The sequence below is a fragment of the Mustela erminea genome, chromosome 21 (genome assembly GCF_009829155.1).
Source record: "Mustela erminea isolate mMusErm1 chromosome 21, mMusErm1.Pri, whole genome shotgun sequence".
NCBI classification, from domain to species: domain Eukaryota; kingdom Metazoa; phylum Chordata; class Mammalia; order Carnivora; family Mustelidae; genus Mustela; species Mustela erminea.
The window spans coordinates 7703944-7719590 of NC_045634.1; positions in this window are offsets into that span (position 1 = coordinate 7703944).

Here is a 15647-nt window from a genome sequence, read left to right on the forward strand (position 1 = left end):
GACCCATTGCCAGGAATCAGCCTGACAGGGATTTAAATGAAATGACTACAACAAAGGCATGATCTCTGGTTGATTTGCTCTAAAATGGAGTGAAAATCAAGTACAGAGTGTAGTTTAATGTTCAGGTGGGTAGCTATATGTATCAACTGCTCTATTCTCTTTCTGACCCTATTTTTCATGACTTTGTTGCAGGAAACTTACAAAGTGTATATGGATAGATTATCTTATATCCTAGAAAGATTATTCAAATTTTATGCCTTATATCCAGTCTATGCCTAATTTTTTTTTTTTTTAAACCAGCATCCACCCTTCCCTTCTACATCGCAAGGCAAAGAAAACATTGGGTTGCTCATAGCTGATACATTTCAAGTCCACCTACAAAGGCTTATCTCCAGGAAAATCATCATCAACAACAACAACAACAAAATAGAAGACAAAGTACTCCAAGTGAGGATACCAGTTTCCTAGGGCTGCCGTAATAATTTACCACAAATAAAATTGCTTAACAACAGAAATGTTTTCTCTCACATTTCTGAAGTCAAGAAGTCTGAAATCAAGATGTTGGCAGAGCCATGCGTTTTCTGAAAGTTCTAGGAGAGAATGCTTCCTTGTTTCTTCTAGCTTCTAGTGCCTGCTGGTGTCCCCTGGCTATGGCAGCATCTCTCCAACCTGCCTCCCTCTTCCCATAGCTTTCTTCTCTGTGTCTGGGTCTTGTTTCCTTTATATTGCTTATAAAGTTACTAGATTTGAGACCTACTCTGATCCAATATGATCTCATCTCAAGATTCTTAACCTCCTTATGTCTGGAAAGACCATCTTTCCAAATGAGATCCCACTGACAGGTTCCAGATGGACATATCTTTTGGGAAATCACCAGTCAACCCACTATAATGAGTATATGTTTTGCTTTGATTCCTCATGGGTCACAATTGTTTTCTTTATATTCCTGCTTTGTGCTCTTAAACCCCAGGCATGATATTGTTAAAGGAATGACTTGAGAAAGTTATCATCCAAGAAGGAAGTATGTTTCTTTTTCACAGTGTGCTGCTGTGAGTTGGATTCAATCATGGTAGATGACTAGGAAAGACAATATAAAAACATGATAATTTGAAAACTAGATACTCTTTATTCCCTTTGGGTTTTAATGTTGAAGTTTCAACATTTTATTTTTCTTCAGCCCCATAACCCATCCTTGCCCATGTGCATTTTCTTCTGCTGTCAAAGAGAGAGATAATATTTTCTTGTCAAAGAGGTACAGCTCTTCCGTGGGCTTTGATTTTGTTAATGTGAACACAGTTTGGGAAGAACAATCTTTCCATCCATAATACATTATTAGACTCATAGGTGAGGCTTCCCTACACACCTTCTTATAATCCTCAAATTGTATGGAACTCTTATTTCTAGCACTACAAATAAATGTTTTGCCTAGTTTGCACTTTAGATAATATTTAAATTCCCAAAAGCTCCTAATAGCCAACCCACTGAGTAGCCATAGGTTTACTCTGCATGATCTGTTTCTACATGTTGTTCCTTTTTTCTTTTAATCACAATTCAATAGAATCTTTGTGAAAGAGTGTAAGTGGTGGTTTTATAATTGTTTTGGTTGTGTAAATAAATTCCCCTTTGAAAAGTGCCAGCTGCTTTTCTAAGAAATGAATGACCTTGTTTGACCATGAGCTTTGGGATTCATTAGAAATACGACAGTCTCTTATCCCCAAAACAAAATTATTATTTCCTTCTTAAGCTTTGTCAGGCCCAATGGATCCTGTCCCATCACATATTTCAGGGATTTAGTTTGTCTTCACACAGGACATTTGGACACTGTACCTCAAATTTTGGTGTGCGTAAGGATCAACAGGGGATCTTATTAAAATGCAAATTCTGATTGAGTGAGTCTGACATGAGGTCTGAGATTTTGCATTTCTAACAAGCTCTCAAGCTGATGCCCAATCTACGTACCACCTTTTGACTATCAGGAATTTAGGATACATCACATAAGAAAAGCAATGAAGGTATGGTATTTTAGGGAAAATGCACTTTGTTTGGGAAATTATTTATTTTGTCTCTCGAATCTTGGGAAATGAGCATTGATCTTATGGTTTGCTTATGGGAACTGAATCTGTAATTATGGGGATTATTTTTACCATGTAAGCTCTTATTTTTGCCTACTCTGCATCCATATTTCCTTTGAGGAACTTCTCTTGCTCCATTTCATGCATTCCTGGAGAAAGAATGAGAATTCTGAGGTTGAATTCCCAATTATCATTAGCACTTTGTGTTTTGCTTATTATTTTGTTTTTTTTTTGGGGGGGGGTGGTTGTTGTTTCTGTTTTTACTGCAGGGGTAGTATATGCCCTAGGGATGGATATACACACCTCTCTGGATAAATATATGGACTTTCAAGAGGAATCCCTTTATGATGAGAATATTAAGCTGGAGGGATATGATTCTGGAACTGTTTGGGAAAAAAAAAAAAAAAAAAGAAAGCATACAGAAGTAAATACAACCAGCAATATTGTTTTTATACCTGGATCACCCATGACTAAAGCCAGCTCTTTTTATTATATAAGCTATAAATTTCCTAAGATATGTTCAGTTGTGTTTTTGTTTTTTGTTTTTTGTTTTTTGTTTTTTTGTTCTTTTTTCTGCTTGTAACTGAAAGTATTTTGACTCCTACATTTGCAGAAATTTAGGCTGATTGGTCCACTGAATAGCTGTGTCTTCATTTGGGTTCCCCAGAAAACCAGGCCTGAAGCACAGCTTTTGTGTTATGACTTTATTGGGAAACTCAATCCAGTGAAGAAGGATTGAGGGAAAAGGAAGTTGAGGTAGGGAAAGAGAATCAATGGGAAGGTGGGCTACTGAGCTGACCACTGCTTAGTACCATGCCCATCTGATTGTAGAATTCTCTGCTGAGAAGATATATGAACTCCATGTCTCTGGAAAGTCTGCTCGGTGGAAAGGATGACAGAATTTATCCCCCAGAAGTTTGCCCTATGGTCTTTTAATTCCCCTCTGCTCCCAGATTATGTATGTGTGGACACTTAGTTCCTTGGTATTTTAAGTCATGGCAACAGTAGAGCCTCAGGGTGGGAGGTGAACAGGGGAGACCTGGCATGAGGAGAAGCCTTTTCAGATTGTTCCTATGGGATGTTGTAGTGGTATCCATAGTAGAACAAGCGTCAAAGTTCCTGGAGATGAGTGAGGCCAAGAAGATGTGAGTTGGTTCATTGTCACGGGCTCTTGAAATTTGTATGCTCTATCCTTCATCACAGTGATTAAAGTCTCTGCTTATCCAGGCAATCTTGCCTAGACAATATTGTATGCTGTGTGGTTTTCTGTTGAAGGCTTAGAGGTGGGGAGTGCCCTGGGGATACCAGGTGTATTAGTTTCCAAGGGCTGCTGTTGCAAATACCACAGTCTAGGTGGCTTCAAATAGCAGACATTTATTTTCACATTTCTGGAGCTGATAAGTCTGAAATCGAGGTGCATGGGGTTGTGTGCCTTCCGAAGCATTTAGGACAAAATCCTTCCTTGCCTCTTCCAGCTTCAGATGGATCCTGACTTCCTCGGATCCCTCTGCCTCTGCCTCCATCTTCACACAGCCTTCTTCTGGGTCTATGCCCCTCCTTATAAGGATACAAGCCTAAACTGACTTTAGCTCTACTGTGTGTCATTTTGAAATTCTTAACTATTTACATCTGCAAAGACCCTATCTCCAAATAATGTCACATTCTTAAGTTCTAGGTGGACATGAAGTTTGGGGGGACACCATGCAACCAACTGTACCAGCGTAATCGTGTAAGGACAGAGAGCAGCTTGCCTTGCAGATTGTGTGCAATCTCACTGACCTCATGATGCCAGAGTGATGGATTTGTGTAAGTGACTTCAGCACAGAAGTATATGTTTTTATGAAGAGCCCTTTCTCAAGATTTGATATAGCCCAAGTCTCTTACCACATTTCAGTATAATTCTGATTCCTTCCAAACTCATTACCCATATATTAAAATAGCAATCCATAACCTAGAATAAGCAGTAGGGGGCATTAATATAGAAGGCAAATATATTTTAATGTGTCCTAAGGGTGTTCATTCAGTAATTTCCTCTCTTTTGGAGGGCCTTGTTCTGCTATGAGATGTAAAGTACCAACTAATGCCCAAGTTCAATGGGTATTTGAAAATCCCAGTTGAAATCATCGAGTCCTCCATCTATAGAATCCAGGGACTGGAGGTATCATTGAGGATTATACCGATTTTCAATAAAGTCTGCACCACCCGTTCACTAGGAATAAGGTAAATATCAAGATTACATTGATTGAATAAAGCAAATATGGACAACACAAAAATCTCAAGGCTAATAATTTCCTAAACCAACAAAAAAAGATATGTCCAGAAATACAAAAATACAGACAGGATAATTCCTCAGATACAGAACAAATTGATAAGGCAAGGTTTGAGATATTCAATATTGACCTTTTGCTCCAGGACTAGATTTGCAATGTTATAATATGTAGGTGTTAAGTATTAAATTCCAAGTGTGTAAATAAATGAATATGTATCTTATTTAGGCCCTATTATTATGTACTCCAATGTTGCCTAGTTACGCCTGAAATTCCCTTAACTAGAGTGTTAGTCACTCCTCCTTCATTTAGGGATCAGGCTGAAAATTCATCAAAAAGATGCCACCATAATTTAAGTTCACACAAAGATGCAAATGGCACATCCAAGTCTTTTCTGAAAGTATGTGTTGATTGCACAGTGGAGTAGAAGCCCAGGAGGTTCCAGACCTTGAGAAAGTACAGAAAGCAGAGATTACTTCCAGCTGCATGTTTAGACTGTAGAATATCCATCTAAGACCTAGTTTCAAACATGCCCACCCTTCAAGAATGGAGGTTTTACTTCTGAATAACCTTGTAACCTAACAGCCCAGAAGTAGCAGGAGGAAGCAGAATTCTTGGGACTAATATGAACCAAAGCACAATGACTGAATAACAAAAAAGGTAAGATACAAGGCTCATTTATTGTTTAACCCCCATAGCACACAAATCATGAATTACAGTATTACTGTTTAAACTCTTTGAATACATTCTGTTGCCACCACTGCCTACATTCTGTGTTGGTTTGACAGTTTCTCTTTAAAAGATGCAGGAGGAGTCAGCATGAATGTGAAACTCAAGCCAGAGGTATCTGATCCAGTTTTTTAGTTTGATGACTTTTGTCCCAGAGACTTGTCTCAGACCTTGTTGGTTGGAAGAGGCATTTATTTTATTGAGGTCAGTGGTGAAAAGGGAGAGGAGGAAGGGGAAATCAGGGTTAGGGAAATCTCACTTATCTGGAAAGTCTTTGACCGGACACCTTCTTTAACTGGTATTACTACTGGATATCATATTGATAGAGCATACAATCTCAGTGTGGTTGAGATCCAGGAGTTTATATCACCTACAGCTTACTTTAAGAGGTTTCTTTAAGTCAAATGTATCAAAATTTCCCCACCAGCCTCATGGCAGACCCAACCTTTTCCCCTCTTAGGGGAGTCCCTGAGAGTTCCCAAACTCAGGGTTGTAATTTCACTAATGCATGTCCCCCTGTTTGCAAGCTGGTCACCTCCATGGACCCACTCCTCCTGACCTTTGGTGACATCTGCAGCGTCTCTTCTCCAACATTTCACCTGCATTCAAATCACTGGGACATTTCTTGGGTGGCACCTCCTTTTTGCAAACATTCAGAGCAGAAATTTGATCACAAACTTTGGTGTATATATATCAAGAGAAGGCATTGTTTAATATGTAAAATCCTTGTCCCTGCCTCTGGACGTCGATTCCTTTGGTCTAGTGCCAGAATCTCCATAGCTCATCTTATTTAGAAATGTGCTGTTTTGTTCAACTTTGGGAGGCATTAATTTGTTTGTTTTTCTTATTTGCTTCCCTTGCTCATTCTTCTCCACCTTCAGCCAAAGGCCTCTTCTCTGCCAGTTTTCTCAAGGAGGTGTATGTCAGGAAAGGGTTACTTTCCTAATGATGTATGTTTCCAACGGCCTCCTTTCCTAGACTTGAGGGATTTGAAACTAACACCTTCATTTTGGTCACATGCTATATATCAGGTGACATCCAAGGGAAGATCGACTCTAGGAAGGGAAGCCTCGATGTTGATGGACACATAGAAAGTTTTGCTAAGAATTCCAAAGTCCATTGGTGTGGACAGAAACCAGTAGAGTCACCAGATCTGGAGGGCCAGGCGTGCTGGAATGACCGAGGAGTCCATAGAACCTGTGTGAACAGTGGCCAAAACCCAACTGCCCCTGTACCCAATGCCCTGGTACTTCCCAAGACCCTAGTGTGATGTAGTAGAACTGAGGGTCTTTCATTTTCATCCCCAGAAATGATAATGATTAGCAGTAAAATCACATTTTTATGTCCCCAGCACAGTTCTCAAAGCTTTAAATAAAGTAACTCGTTGATTCCTTGCAACGGCCCTGTGAGGAATATATTATTAGCTTTATTTTACAGATGAGGAAACCAGGGCACAGAGAAATTAAATAACATGTTTTAAGTCACATAACAAATAGCTAAGCGAAGATTCGAACACAGATGGTATGGGACCTGTCTTAGTCTGCTCGGTTTGCTAAAACAAAATACCGGTGGTTAGGTGGCTGAAGTAGCAGGTATTTCTCACAGTTTTGGAGGCAGGAAGTTCAAGTTCAAGGTGCCAGCTGATTCGGTTCCTGGGGAGAACTCTCTTCATGGAGGGCAGATAGCAGTCTTCTTTCTCCCTGTGCTCCTAGGAGGCAGAGTGAGCTCTGGTGCCTCCTCCTATTCTTACGAGGGCACAAAACCCTTCAAGGAGCCCCACCCTGAGAACCTCATTGAACCCTGATTACGTGCCCAAAGCTTCATCTCCGAATACAGTCACTCCCAGGATAGGGCTTCAACATATGAATTGGGTGGGAAGCAGATAGCACAAACATTAAGTCCATAATAGAACGAGAGCCCATAATCTGAATCAAAAGACTGCAGTTTAAAACAAATCTGTGTAATTCTGGGACACCTGAGTTTGTGGCCTGAGACTCCTACTTCTTCCACTAGAAAGCACAGCTGCAGAGAGCGCCAGTAGAGTAGGTACCATGCAATGGGCCACAGAGAAACTGTGCACTTGACAAAGTGAATAGTCGGCACCGACATCCATGAGCTGAGAAGCAATTGTTCCAGGGACGTTTCCTTTATGGACTTGGACTCCATTCGATCCACCACTAGCTCCCATTTAATTGCCACTGAGTAGAGTGCGCAGGGAATGGCAGATTGCCTAGAAACTACTTATGACATGTTAAGCAATTGGAGGCTGAATGCTGGAGGTGGGGACAAGGACATGAAATGAAGACGCTGGACAAAGACGAGAACGTCCCTGAGCTCCAGAACTAGAAAGAGAGAGCCTGTACAGAGGGAAGGGGAGCACTGATGCCTTCAAATGAAGCTGAATACACCTCTTTAAACAGTCTTCTTACCTTTGCATCACAGTGAGTGCTTCTCCCCACACCTGTTCTCCCGCCAGAGCCCAGAGCTGACAGGGGAAAGCAGAGATCAAAGCTGGTAGTCAGAGGAAAGCAAAGGAAAGCCAGCAGCAGGAAAGCAGGTGGGGACGTGGAGATCCAGCATGGGGCAGACTGCGCTGGCTGCGGGCTTTCCCTCACTGTGGGGTCCACACCAGGGAGTGAGAGGGCCGAAGAGCAAGCAGGTCCCTGCTACTAAGGAAATCCTTTCCCTTCAATGTAGAAATTAGTAGAGTCAGTTCATGGTAATCCCCGTAAGAAGGCTCCTCTCACTTGTGTTCTTCTAAAACGGGGACAAAAGCATTAATGTGTGATTATTCAGTACCTCTTGCCCTTATTATTACCACAAACCTGAACCCCATCCCTAGACCACATCTTGAGCCAAGGGAAGTCTGTCCTTGATGACCTGCCCCCTGCCCCCTCAGGCTCCATAAGATTCTTTCTGACTCCTTTGATTGATTCTTTGCTTCAAAATGAAAGTATATAATTTGGAGAAAGAATAATGACAGAAATGTGGGTTGTGTTTGGAAACTCCTTGGATTTAGCTCAAAAACAACAAAGCACTACAGCTTGGAAAACTGTTTGGGAAGCAAAGGAAAGGAAAGAAATACGAACGGTAGAAAGTCGGATAGTAATAGAACATGCCTGGTCGAGGATATCGTGAGGAATTTGGGAATTTGAAGAGTAGAATGTTCTCGCCTGCCACTTACGTGAGATATGCAGACAGGAAGTGGCCCGGGGCACCTGGATGGCTCAGTCATTAGGTGTCTGCCTTCAGCTTGGGTCATGGTCCTAGGGTCCTGGGATCGAGCCCTGCACCAGGCTCCCTGCTTAGCAGGAAGCCTGCTTCTCCCTCACCCACTCCCCCTGATTGTGTTCCCTCTCTTGATGTGTCTCTCTCTGTCAAATAATAAATAAAAAATAAATAAATTCATTTAAAAGAAAGAAAGAAAGAAAGGAAGGAAGGAAGGAAGGAAGAAAGAAAGAAAGAAAGAAAGAAAGAAACAAACAAACAAACAGGTGGCCAAGCAGAGAAAGAATATTTTCTGTACCAGTGGTTTGAGTGAGATAGTCCTTCAGAGCTCACAGAAAGATTTCATTATAGAATTAATTGGCTTTTCAATTAATTCTTTCAACACCCAGTTGTCAGGATGTAACCCTATCCAGAGGCTCCTTAAAGCGATAGGGGGCTAGTCTGAGTTTACGTGGGTTACATCCCAGTGAGGGAGAAAGGTGAGGTTAACCCTAGGGTCTGCAGTCATGCAGAGGCACTAGTCTCCTTTTCCCATGCAACAGTTCAGAGCTGGTCTGGTACCCCCCTGGGCACACATCCCACCAACAATGACCTCCAGCTGGTGTGTCCTGGCTGCAAAAGGTTCAGAGAGGCCAGCACAGTGCAAGCTGCCTTATGACTGAGCAGGGAGGTCAGGAGGGCGAATCCAGCTGCCCCTCCTCCCCAGGTCCTCCCTGCTGTGCGCCTTGTCCCCATCTTCCCACGGAGGGAGTAAGGCCAATTCCTCCGGTGAAGCCTCCATCCCCCAGCTTCCTGAGAATTATGAACCCGCTTGGTGCAGGGGCTGCAGGGAGAGGCCGGTTGTTCACAACAACATCCCGGATAGCTGGGTTTTGTTTTAATGGCAGCTTTTTCGTCCTCAATCGAGAAGTCTGCCATAACAAGCTCCTAGAAATTATCGCCAGCACTCCCGTTTTACCGCGTCCTGCCTTTGAGCTGGGATCCAGGGCCCATCAATCTTGTCAGCCCCATCTCCCACTGGGCGCTCAGCTGCCTCACCCTGCCCCTCCGCTTCCGTGGTGCCATCCGCCTGCCGGACTCTGAGCGCGCGGCCAGGATGGAGTTTAATCAGACCCTGTGGGGGTCGTGAAGATGAATGGGATTTGAGGGTTAAGGGAATGGGGATGGGGTGGGGAGGAGAAGAAACAGGTCAGCAGAAGATAGGGCTCAGAGGAGCTAAATATTTCAGAACCTGGAATTGGCTGGAGAAAGTTGCAGGACTAGAGAGAGACGCACAGAGAGACAGAGAGGAAGGGAGGGAGAACTTGGTGCTGATACATACCCAGACCTCAGCAGGCTCCAGCATTTCAGAGGATATGACATGCCCATTATTGGTTTTTGTCCATGTTTGATTAGAACTAGAAACGCAGAAAGGAGGGAGCGAGGACCTCTAAGCCCTGAGCATACGTCCATGTTTGCAATAAATCTTAATAGTTTTTTTTTAAAAAAAGGGGGGGGTCAATTATCATATGTTTTGCTTATTTGTGGAGCATAAGAAATAACACAGAGGACGGGGAGATGAAGAGGAGAAGAGAGTTCAGGGAAATGGGAGGGGGAGACAAACCATGAGAGACTGTGGACTCTGAAAAGCAATCTGAGGGTTTTGGAGGGGAGGGAGGTGGGAGGTTGGGTGAGCCTGCTGGTGGGTATTATGGAGCGCAGGTGTTGCATGGAGCACTGAGTGTGGTGCATAAACAATGAATTGTGGTACTCTGAAAAGAAATTAAAAAAATAAATAAAAATTACAAAAGGGGAGGTATATATCTAATACTTTTCCTCCTGTATCAACACAGGAGACTTTTTTCATCTTTTTCTCACTGTGAAAAATGAATACCAGACCCAAACCCAAGAACACATGAAGTCCCCTGATTCAAAACATAATAAATGAGCACATTAATAAATAATATATAATGATAAATAGATAGGCACATCCCCTGGAGGGCATTTTCTGTTCAGAGTTGCCCCTGGGGTTCCCTGCAGCCTTGCTTCTCTTCCCAGGGTCCACAGAGACAGACGACTTAACACCTTCCTTCCGCCTTGGTCTAGGTTTCCAGCCTCAAGATGATCTCTTCTCCACCTTGACATCACCGAGTCTCTGCCACAAAGGAGGGACAGAGAGAGAGATGGCACGGAAGCCAAGAGCGCAGTTCCCTCTGATCGTGTGAGGGCTCTGCAAACTTATATGAACCAGCAGCCAAAGTTGAAGTGGAAAGGCAGGAGACAGCAAAAATGTGGGAGGTGGGATTAGAAGCCGTTGGTGTTCCTTTCCTGCACCAGACATCCAAGCGAGTACCGCACGCTCATGGCCTTCGTGTTTGCTGGCTGCCATTAGCTCTCAGGAATGTGCTCCCTCTTGGGTTCTTTCTCTTTCTAGCAGCAGGGTCCTGGAAACTTTCCCTGCCCAGAGGCCAAGATCATTTCCTTAAAGCTCCTTATTTTTTTCCACTTCACTCTTGCTTCCTCTCCAGACGCTCTCACTCCCTCTAATTAATCTCCCTATCTCCTTTTCCTCCTTTTCTGCAGTCCTGGGCTTTTACAAAAGCTCAGTCTGTGATTCTCTACTATTTGTTTAACATCTCTTTCAATTCCACACACCCCACCCCGAGAACCTCCCTCCCCTGTGACTTGATTATCACCAATATTCTGATGATTTGTACAGTGCCTTCTTGGCCCTATCTGAGCACATAGGCTCTAATGCTGCCTTTCTACCTCTTCCCTGGGTATTGGTATTTACACATCCCGTGATCAATACAACTCAGCACACTTCTATTAACATCAACATCGTTTCTTCAGCTCAAAGGCTCAGCTTTATCTTTGATTCTTCTCTCACTTATATCTTTACTTTCCCACCAATCACCGTGTTCTTTGAACCCTCTACGCAGTGTCCAGAATCCCTTTCTTCCTTTCCATTCCCTCCGCCGCCAGCCCTAGATACACTTAATCCCTCTGCCATCTTGCTTAGAGATACATCTGTATATCTCCTGATTGCCTGGCTATTTATCTAAACTCTGGTTCCTGCCTATTTCAGTATACTCTGAACAGCTGTCATACCTGTGTGGCTTTCTTCCCCTCTCCCACCCCCCACTCCCATAACGATTTCTAAGAAATCCCAAATTAACAGGAGGCAGGGCCTCGCCTGTCACTATAGTTACCGAAAGGAAATGAGTACTCATGTCTCTTTCCTGGTCCCTTAGAAGTGAGGGCACAGGTGTGTGACCTGAGCCTGGCCAAATGTGTGGTCCCACCAGGAAACCTGAATCTTGAAGGAGCAGCACAAAGACATACGAAGACAATACAATAATTTGCAACAGCAGAGGCAGAGTTCGGCAGCGTGGCCACGAATGATCAGTGGTCAAGGGGCCAGTGGGAGTGGGGATGACGGGGGGATGACCGCGTGCCTGGCTCCACAGTGCTTCCCAACCAGGACGGACGTGGACGGGATCTTGCCTGTGTTTTTCGATGTCTGGCCTGTCCAGAATCCTGCCTCTTTTCCAATTGAGTTTTACATGCTTCCTGGCAATTCTGTGAGCACCCCAATGGCTTCTCAGCAAGTTCCGTTCTTATTAAGTTATCCAGATAGAGGAACTATATTCTCTAGGTTCTGTGTTTGGTATTTGGGCATGCTGGGGCCTTGCTAACCCCAGTGAGGCTGAGCCTCCCAGGGCCAGCCAATTCCTATACATGAAGGACTCATCCACCTTTCCTATGCAAACCGACCAATTCAGAGCTCACAGCTCCAGCCACTCCTTTTATTCCCCTGTCCTAACCCTCCAGACCATGTGCTGGACTACCAGGGATGGTCCCGATGCTCCAGAGCCCACCGAAGTTGTTTAAACTTGCCAAGCCAAAGCCTTGCTCCTTCCTTCTCACAGAAGCCGCAGGAAAGGCTCTTGTCCATTTTCTGTTTTCACGGCCTCTGCCTCCTGACCAACCTTCTTGTGTCCCCTAGCAGTCCTGTGTCACATGGCATGCCTCCTATTTTTAGGGATCTGTGAGGACTACAAACTTCTTCCTTTCTGATAGTTATTTCCACGTTTGTGTGTCTTACTTTATCTGATTAAAACAAATCCCAGCACCCTTAAGACCCCAGGTTTCTTTCTGACATTTGCAGCCAAGAACCCCCACTGGCATAACTCTTGTTTTATCAGAGTTTGGTGGGAGTGGGATGATCAGGAATAGGAAAACACTTAAAGTAACTGCAGAGGGGTTAGTGAAAAACAACAAAACGTGGTCTCATAGATATCTAAGATTAGGGGGGATAAAAACAGTCACATGAGATTTGGACCAGGAAAGCTGGGATGCAAGTCACTCTCCATCATCCCTGAGGCTTCAAGATGTCTTCTCTTCTCTGCTCTTGCCCATCAATCTGCTGCTCTTTCATTTTCTCTCTGATCACAGGCTTTCTTTGATTAATTATCAACAATGCATATGGCGCCAAATGACTGCTCTAACCTGACTCATTTTGATCTTTCAGTTTATTCACCACAGTGTAACTCAGTGCTCAGGAAACCATGCCCATGGGCCATATCCTGCTGACATATGTTTATGTAAATAAAGTTTTATTGTAACCCAGTCATTTCCATTCATTTACACATTACTCGTGGCTGCATGCATGCTGCCATGGCATAAAGGAGTTGCTGTGAGGAACAGCAAATTGCTAGCAAAAGCAAAATATTTCCTATCTAGTCCTTTACAGAAAAACTTTGCAGACCACTCACTAACTGATTCAGTCTCTCTGATACCCAGCTTCTAAATGCAGATGAAACAGTAGATAGATTCAGCTCTGACAAGATTTACAGCCCTAAAATGACAGATGCTGGCAAGGATGCGGAGAAAGGGGAACTTGCCTACACTGTTTGTGAGAATGCAAACTGGTGCAGCCACTCTGGAAAACAGCATGGAGGTTCCTCAAAGCTGAAAATAGAGCTACCTATGACCCAGAAATTGCACTACTGGGCATTTACTCCAAGGATACAAATGTAGTGTGGTAGGGGACACATGCACCCAAATGTTTATAGCAGTAATGTCCACAATAGCCGAACTGTGGAAAGAACTGAGATGTCCATTGACGGATAAATGGATAAAGAAGAGTGGTATAGGTATACAATGAAACATTATACAGCCATCAAAAAGGGATCCCTTGCCATTTGCAACAACATGGATGGAACTAGAGGGTATTATGCTGAGCAAAATAAGTCAATCAGAGAGAGACAATTATCATATGATGTCACTGATATGAGAAATTTGAGAAATAAGACAGAAGATCCTAGGAAAAAAGAGGGAAAAATGAAACAAGATGAAACCAGAGGGGGAGACAGACCATAAGAGACTCTTATGAGGAAACAAATCTGAGGAAACAAACTGATGGTTGCTGGAATGGAGTAGGATGAGCAGGAAGGGATGGCTTGGTGATTGGGGAGGGTATGTGCTATGGCGAGTGCTATGAATTGTGTAAGACTGATGAATCACAGACCTGTACCCCTGAAACAAATAATACATTATATGTTAAGAAAAGTCATTTTTAAAGAGTTTTTTTTTTTTTAAGATTTTATTTATTTATCAGAGAGAGAGGGGGAGAGAGAGCGAGCACGGGCAGACAGAATGGCAGGCAGAGGAAGAGGGAGAAGCAGGCTCCCTGCTGACCAAGGAGCCCAATGTGGGACTCGATCCCAGGACGCTGGGATCATGACCTGAGCCGAAGGCAGCTGCTTAACCTACTGAGCCACCCAGGCGTCCCGAAAAGTAATTTTTTAAAAAAGATTTCTAGCTCTAGCCCAGTCACCTAAAACAGAGGGGACAAAGTGGACATGGACATGATAATGTATCATCCTTTGGAATATCTTGCTAAGTTTGTGGTAAAGGGTCAGGTGTGTAAGAGAAAAGGAAGTGGAAGAGAAAAGAGTACATTGCTCATCACCGTTATGTTAAGAGTAAACCCATCACTTTTATCTTTAACACACTGTTCAAGAACACAAGACAGCTCCCCATTTCTCACTCAGACAAAAACTAAATATTGCTGCATAGCTTTTGAAAGAATCCCCATTCTATCTCTTTGATTTTTTACCACAGTGTTAGCTCCTTTGCCTTCTCCCCATCATAAATCAAGGATGGAAATCAGACATTTGGGGCTCAGTACCCATACTGACGGGGAGAGGAGAAGATGGGCTGGTCAGGTTGTAGACTGGGTACTGGGCTTTCCCAGGAAGCAACTGAATGGTCTAGTGCTCAAAGACACATAGTAACCCTATCTGGTTTGGGTAGGAGTTAATATCTGAAAAAAGTCCAGAAAAATCAGTACAGATTATTAAAGAAAAAATCCAAGTATCATCTTCTCTCCCCTGAAATTATCTTAATCACTGAATTCACAGAGGCCAGAGCATATATGTAAGCAGGATCCTAACCCTCACAAGACAGGCCCACCATGGCTCTGCAGCCAGGCACACTCAGATTCATGGAGAGTCCAGTGGGAAACTAGGATCCTGGAGAAAAACGACAGAGAAAAAACTAAATTTGTAGAGCAGTTAAGTGAGGGGAGTTTTTAAAAACTGGGATTGGATCAGCAAGCTTGTACCCAGTGATTACTGGATACCCGGTTGGAAGGAACAAGGCTAATTCCCAGCTCAGCCAGCCAGTTGAGCTGAGGCTTCACACGCAGCCCTCCAGCTGGGTTCTGCTGTGAAAAGAAACATTGCTGAACCTGAAGATGACAGGATTCAATGGCTCTATTTGAGATGGGCTGGAAAAGGTAAAGCACTATATTATTTACTTATTTTCCACCATTCCACAGTATGAGTTTTCCAATACACACTGACTAGTTCCTTTCCCACCAGTATAAGCCATTATGTCCCTCCCAATGTAAGAAGCTCTACGCCCCCTAAATTCACTCACCTCTAATGCCCACTCCTGCATTGTCCCCACACCACACAACAATCCTTGACAATCCACTATATGTAGGATATTATTCAAAAGCCTAGAGAACTATATTCTAACTATACAGGAATTTAAAAATATATATATACAAACCACAAAAAGGAAGCACAAAAGTCTAGGGAACACAGAAGGATGAGATGTGAAGCATAAGTCAAGGAATGTCCCAAGTGACCACATTTTTTCATAATATGGAGTCTTGCTAATGCGAAACATCTTATCTGAAGTCTTAGAAATGTAAATAATCCAGTAGTTATTTGCATTAGGGTTGTTTCTTTCATAAGTAATAGAAACCCAAATCAAATTGACTTAAGCAGAATAAAATAAAAGAAATATAACTACAAATGTGAATATCAATAACAATAATAATAAAAAGAAGTGACTA